This window comes from Felis catus, chromosome D2, assembly GCF_018350175.1.
Source record: "Felis catus isolate Fca126 chromosome D2, F.catus_Fca126_mat1.0, whole genome shotgun sequence".
Taxonomy (NCBI): Eukaryota; Metazoa; Chordata; class Mammalia; order Carnivora; family Felidae; genus Felis; species Felis catus.
The window spans coordinates 65,490,980-65,497,777 of record NC_058378.1 but is presented as its reverse complement, the minus strand read 5'-3'; positions in this window follow the sequence as shown (position 1 = coordinate 65,497,777).

Sequence of the window (6,798 nt, the reverse complement as noted above, 5' to 3'; positions counted from 1 at the left end):
CAAGGGTCAGTAGCCTGCTCTCAAGGGTTCGGTCTCCCTGGGGCAATTTCCTTCACCCTTTAAGCCCTTCAATCATTTGTGTCCACCCAAGAGTAGGATAAGTGGTTGGCCCCTCTTTCACTGCCAGTTATTTTTCAGGGCAGACTTTTTCACATTTCACTGGTTCTGTGGGAGAAAAATGCCATGTTGACCATAGAGATAGCATTCTTTGTCCATATCGCATTTCATTAATGTGTCCATTCACAACTGGAGAATTTCCCCAGGTGCTTAGGAAAAGGGTGGGTGAATTGCTATTGACAGTATTTTCCCTTAGATAAGAGTTACTTGTCATGAATATTCTAAGAAGCTCTAACAAATAAAAGAACTCCTATGCATTTAGAAGGCACATATCATGCCTTATGTACCCTATTCTTCATATTCTTTCTATTTATCCTCAATTTCTCTTATACATTTTCACATGCTCTCTTGGGTGTAGAGTCATGAGGTTTGTTTGCCAGGCATTATCTCCCGTTTAGAGAAGAGAAAACTGGAGCACAGAAGGGTGAAGTGATTTGCCCTGCTTTAGTGAAGCATGCTTCCTCTTTATCCCCAAAATGATGACCGGGAGGATTGTGTTATTTTTCTAGGGATGCCCTAACAGTTCCACTAACTGGGGGCCTTAAAAAATAGAAATCTATTGCCTTACAGTCCTGGTGGCTAAAGACTGAAATCAAGGTGTCGGTAGGGTTGGCTCCATCTGAGGGCTGTGAGGGAGAGCCTGTTCCAGATCTCCATCTTTTACATGGAGACGGCCCTCATGCTCATATGACATTCTTTGTTATGTAAGTCCGTCTCCATATCTTCTGTTTTGCAAGAACATCAGTCACACTGGATTATAGCCACCCTAAGACATCATTTTAACATTACCTCAGTAAAGGTTCTATCTCTGGAATAAGGTCACATCTGGAGGTACTAAGGATTGAGACTTCCACACAGGCATTTTGTGGGAAACGATTCAACCCATAACAGGGAAATTCATGTAAATGGTTCTGAATAAATCTTTCCTCACTTGCCCTGGAATAAAGAAGAAGTTTCCCTCCACTATTATGAGCTATGTGTCCCTCCCAGATGTAGCCCTTGACCCTGGCTTCAGCCTAATCTCTTGCCACTGCACAGCAGGAAATCTAACTCTCCTGAACTACTCAGTAAAAATAACTCATATTTATCAAGCACTTAAGACTCTGTGTTAAGTGCCTCATTTATGTGTATAATGTAAATATGTTATACTGATCCTCAGTACCACCATATTATAGATTTATTTATTCATTCGTTCATTCATTCAAGCATTCATTCAATCAGGTATGTTTTTGAGCTCTATTACATTGAAGCTTTCTTTGTTCAAGAATCAGGGGGTATAGCTGCCAATAAAATGAAAAACTCCCTAGCCTCACAAACTTACATTCTAGTAAGGGAAACAGATAATAATAAATTAAAACATCATATAATACGGATGACCCTTGAACAACATGGGTTTGTTTGAACTCTGATGGTCCACTTAGAAATGGATTTTTTAAATAAATACAGTACAGTAGTGTAAATGTATTTTCTCTTCCTTATGACTTTCTTAATAACATTTTCATGTCTCTTTTCTAGTTTATTGTAAGAATATAATATATAATACAAACAATAGACAAAATATGTGTTAATTGACTTTATATTATTGGTAAGGCTTCTAGTTAACAGTAGGCTATTAGTAGTTACTTTGGGGATAGCCAAAAGTTATAGGTGGATTTTTGACTGTGTGGGAGATTGACACCCCTAACATCCCTGTTGTTCAAGGGTCAACTATGTATTAAACAATATGGACTGCAGTAGAGAAAGTTTGGACATGGATGAAAGTGCTCCAGGAACAAAATGCAATTTTTAAAAATTATATAACAATTTTATATTTATGAAAAGGTTAAAAGAATACTCTGCGTCCAGATTCTGCAAATGTTATTCTGAAATAATTCAAATGTATAAAGAAGTTGCAAGATGGATACAAACATGTCACGTGTCCCCCATTCACTATTATTCATTTCCCAACATTTGTTCACAGTTTCTCCCTTCTCTCTCTTTCTCTCTCTTTCTTTTCTCTTCATCTGTCTGTCTTTCTCCACTTCCATATTTCACACACATGATACTATAACATCCTTCTTGCTGGATTATACTACTGATAACCCTTATATAGCATACATTTATTTCTTCAACAAATTAGTCTTGAGAGTTTTTACTAGGTTAATATTAATCTTTTCTCAACAAGAAATTGGCTGTTTTTACCTTACACATCAACATAAAAGTTCAACTAATTTTCAAATTATTGAGCACTGAACTCGGCTATTACAAATTAGATGCTAATTAATGCTCCTTTACTTGCTCATTTATTTGTAATATTTTTCCCCCTGTCAGGGCCCAGAAAAATGTGAAAATTCCATTAATTATTTTTACTAACCCATTGATGGATTGTAGAACAAAGTAGTAATTTTGAAAATTATAGTTACCCAACACCTACATTTTTAGAAAGATGCAACATTCTGAAGGATATTAACTAGATAGCAATTAAAAATTTCAAGAAGAATGCTTCACAGCAAGATCTGTGATAATTTTAATAAATTTCTGAAATGAGATAAACAGTTTCTCTCAAGGACACCTCTAACCTTGAGATTCCATGAAATTACAACTGGTGAAGTGGTGGGAAGGAATATATCATTCAATATGTTTTGATATAATGATTAGAAGATATCTAAAAATGTTTGAACACATTTAGGGAAATTAAAACTTATCAAATATATAATACTTGTATTTCATAGTTTTGACAACCATGATCCAAAGTTATTTTATTCCCATTTTATAGATGAGACAGCTGAGGACTGGAGTTACTCAAAATTTATACTCCTCTAATGGGAGCATTCCAGGTGAGGGACACATGTGAAAATGGGAAGCTAAAGGAATGTGGGCAGCTGGAAGAACTAAAGGGAGGCCAACGTGCCTGGATTATAAGTGTCGTGGGAGAGTGGTCTGAGCTGAGGCCAGGGAGATAGGAAGGATGGCACATGCAGTGTTATTTGGGAAATGACAAGCACCTAGGACTTCAGCCACCATGTTTCAAGATCATTCTTGTCACAGTGTGAAGAATGGCTTGGAGGGGACAAGTGGGAGACAAGATGCAAAGCAATTGCAGAAGTCCAGGGAGGAGGATGGTGATGATGTTGATGATGATGATGGTTATGCTGCTGCTGATGGTGATGATGATGATGGTGATGATGCTGATGATGGTGATAATGATGGCATGGCCTACAGAAGAGGCGAGCTGAATTTGCTAGAGAGTTCATAGGAAAGTGGTAGGAATCACTGATGTCAGGAAAGGTTGATGATGAGGGAAAGAAAGGTAAGGACGATGGCCTCCTTTTCGGATCTGCTCAACTCAAGACAGAAGGGAGCACTGAGGAAAGAGAAATTAGAGAATTTTCTGAAGTGTTTCTATGGCATGAAGAGTTGAACTGAGACATGTAAAAAATGTATTTGAATATACAGATATGGAATTCAGAAATGTCAAGATTGGGGACATGAGTTTGAAAGCAAAAGTAAGGAATATTTTTAAAATTTATTTCAGTGTTTTTCAAAGTGCTCTTTAGACTACTTATGTCCGAAGGCCCTGCATCTCTCTTTCTTAAGTCAGTGGTTTTCAGGCTTTCATATGCATCAAAATCAACAAAGTACAGGATACTGAGGAAGATGAAAGCTCTAGGTTCGATCAGCTTTGGTTTGAATTAGCTTAGACACTTTCTAGAATAAATGTGGGCAACCTAGCCTCTGTGCCTCAGTTTTTTTCTCTATAAAATGGAAATAATAATACCTCATTGGGTTTCTTGAAGATTAAATTTAAAAAATAAGAAAATAATTGAGTCAACCAAATAAATTGGATTATAAATAAACCTTTAGGACACTTATGGACATTTAATAAACCGCCAAAAAATGTTAGGCTAGGCATTATTATTTTCCAGATAATTTATTAAAATACAGATTCATGGGCCTCCAACTCAGGATTTTCATGTAAATTTCAAGTTACAGGATGCTGTGGGCATTTTCATGTGGATTTGGCTCTGTTTTGGACTAGAGATAGAGGACAAATTAGAATTCAGTGATTCTAGACAATAATCCTGGACCCTGCCACATTTATTAAATCACATGTTTTTTGTTGTTATTGTTTTTCAGAGGCCAATTAATCTGCATTTTTAAATAAAGTCACCAAATCTTTTTTTTTAATTTTTTTTAACGTTTATTTATTTTTGAGAGAGAGAGAGGCAGAGTGTGAGCAGGTGAGAGCCAGAGAGAGAGGGAGACACAGAATCGGAAGCAAGCTCCAGGCTCTGAGCCATCAGCCCAGAGCCCGACGCGGGGCTCGAACTCACGGACTGTGAGATCGTGACCTGAGCTGAAGTCGAATGCCCAACCGACTGAGCCACCCAGGCGCCCCTAAAGTCACCAAATCTTAATGATGCTGATCTATATCTATGCTTGAAAGGGATAATACTAGACAAAATCTTGTGATACTCATTGTGTCACCATTTCAGTCAATCGACACCATTGTGTCAATATCCACCATTGTGCAGTTCCATTTCATAGCGGCCATTAGTTTGCAGCAAAGTGGTTTGCCAGCCTGCTAGAACACTGCATGCCCAGTATGAATTTTTGACTATTACTGACCAATAGAACATAAATAGAAGTGATGTTTGTCACTTCTGAGACAATACTTCTAAAACACAGTCATGTCTTTCCCACATTCTGTTTCCCCCTCTGCTCACCAATGCAGAGAACAAGCTCTAGGTGATGCTCTAGCAATAAGATGAAAGAAATCTAGGATTGAATTGATAACAGTAGGTTAGTCTGTTGTTACATGAATGAGAAAAAAGATAGCACAAACGAGGGAAACAACTTCTAATAGATTAGGGAAATGTTGGAAATTACTGCCTATAGCAGTTGGTACCACACTATTTACTCCTCTTAAACACGAGACTTCTCCAAGTCAGTGTTTATCAGTAGCTGCTGGAAGAACAGTATCATTCGAGTATTAGAATTAATGTGTCAGATTCTTATGATGCAAAGAATAAAAAGATCTCTTGTTTGGTTCTTGGAACATAATTCTGTGTCTGCACAGTCCCAATGTTTCAGTGTTTACTGGTTGCTTTTTGTTGTTGATTTATAGTTATTGCAAAAAAAAGTGTGCATTTGCAGGAAAGTTTTACATTTTCCTTAGTAAAATTTTAATGTATAATCCTGAACATTGGTAGCTTTGTTTAGTATCACTATTCTTTCTTCTTAGCTCAGGAAACATCTTGGTGGTTTTGTTCCCCCTGAAAGTCGGAGATGGGTCTCTATTATGCATCTCTTCAGGGAACCAAGCACGTGTTTTTTTGTTTTTTTTTTTAATAAAATAAAAGAATGTTGTTTGTATCTGGATCATTACTTAAAGTCATAAGAAACAAAAACATTGCCAAACAGTGTAAACATCGATACTCATGAATTATTATTCGTTAAAAATGGTGGCTAAATTTACATATAGATTAAACTTAGAATTTATGAAATGTGATTTTCTTTGAGTCTGATGGCTTAATGCCGCTGATGTTTTATGGGTAAGGTCCTTGCACAGAAAGCTGCGTGTTGTTCCATGTGACTTCAGGACATGGAAGACCTCGTCACTGGCAGACCTCACGGCATTAAATCGCAAACCGAACTTGAGAGGGCAGAGAAAGGATGTGCTGGAGAGTGACTGAGGGCTGGAAATTAAAACTACATGGAGCCAACACATGTCCCTGATAAACTCCCAATGCAGCTTCCTCCTCTTGAAAGGGGGTTTACAGAGAGCAGGTTTCATCATTGAGGGCATATATTTGATACAGCTTTTGTTCAGTGCCAACTCTCTACGGAGAGGGTGTCGATCTCCTTTCCTGGAGGTTTATCAACTGCACACAAGCACATTGACACCCAACCCTAGGCTGGCCGGGCCCTTACTCTCACATTGCCTGACTGTGGGTGGGAATGAAACCAGATCCTCATGCTTCACCTTGACTTTTAGTGCTTCGTACACTAATGACTTTTACTTGCAACTTTGGTGACAGAACGTAACATCTTTGGCAGATCCCACGACGTTAAATTGCAAATTGACTTTGAGATGCAGCAAAAGGATGTGGCAGAAAGCGACCAAGGACTGGAAATTAGAATGACGTGGAGTTAATACCTGTGACCTGAGAGACTCATAATGATCTTTCTTGCTTTCTAATGAGGGTTTACAAACAGCAGGTTTAATTATGGAGGCTGTATGTTTGATGTCAGTCTTTGATCAATACTGATTCAGCTTGTTCTCTGCACGAAGATGACCCTCCTCTCCTTTCCCGGCAGTCTGTTGCATGTACACACACACACGCGCGCGCACACACACACACATACACACACATACACGCCCATCTCCCCCTGGCTCTGGCTAAAAGAGAAATCAGATCCTTATGTTTTCACCTTGATTCTTTCATTCTTTACATCCCAATAGCTTTCTCATTGTGACTTTGGTAACAAAACCAAACTTTTGTTTCTTTATCATGTTATTCTTTTTCCCAACAGCATGTGATTTAACACAGTTTCTTAATGATAATTGGCCTCTCAATAAATAGCCATTGTGAACAGGACCCACACGTGTTGTGTTCTTCCTACCTCTCCCACTCCTCTTTGACATCGGTCCAGTCCATTGTCCTCTCCAAACTGTACTCTTCATCAACTGTTAAAAGA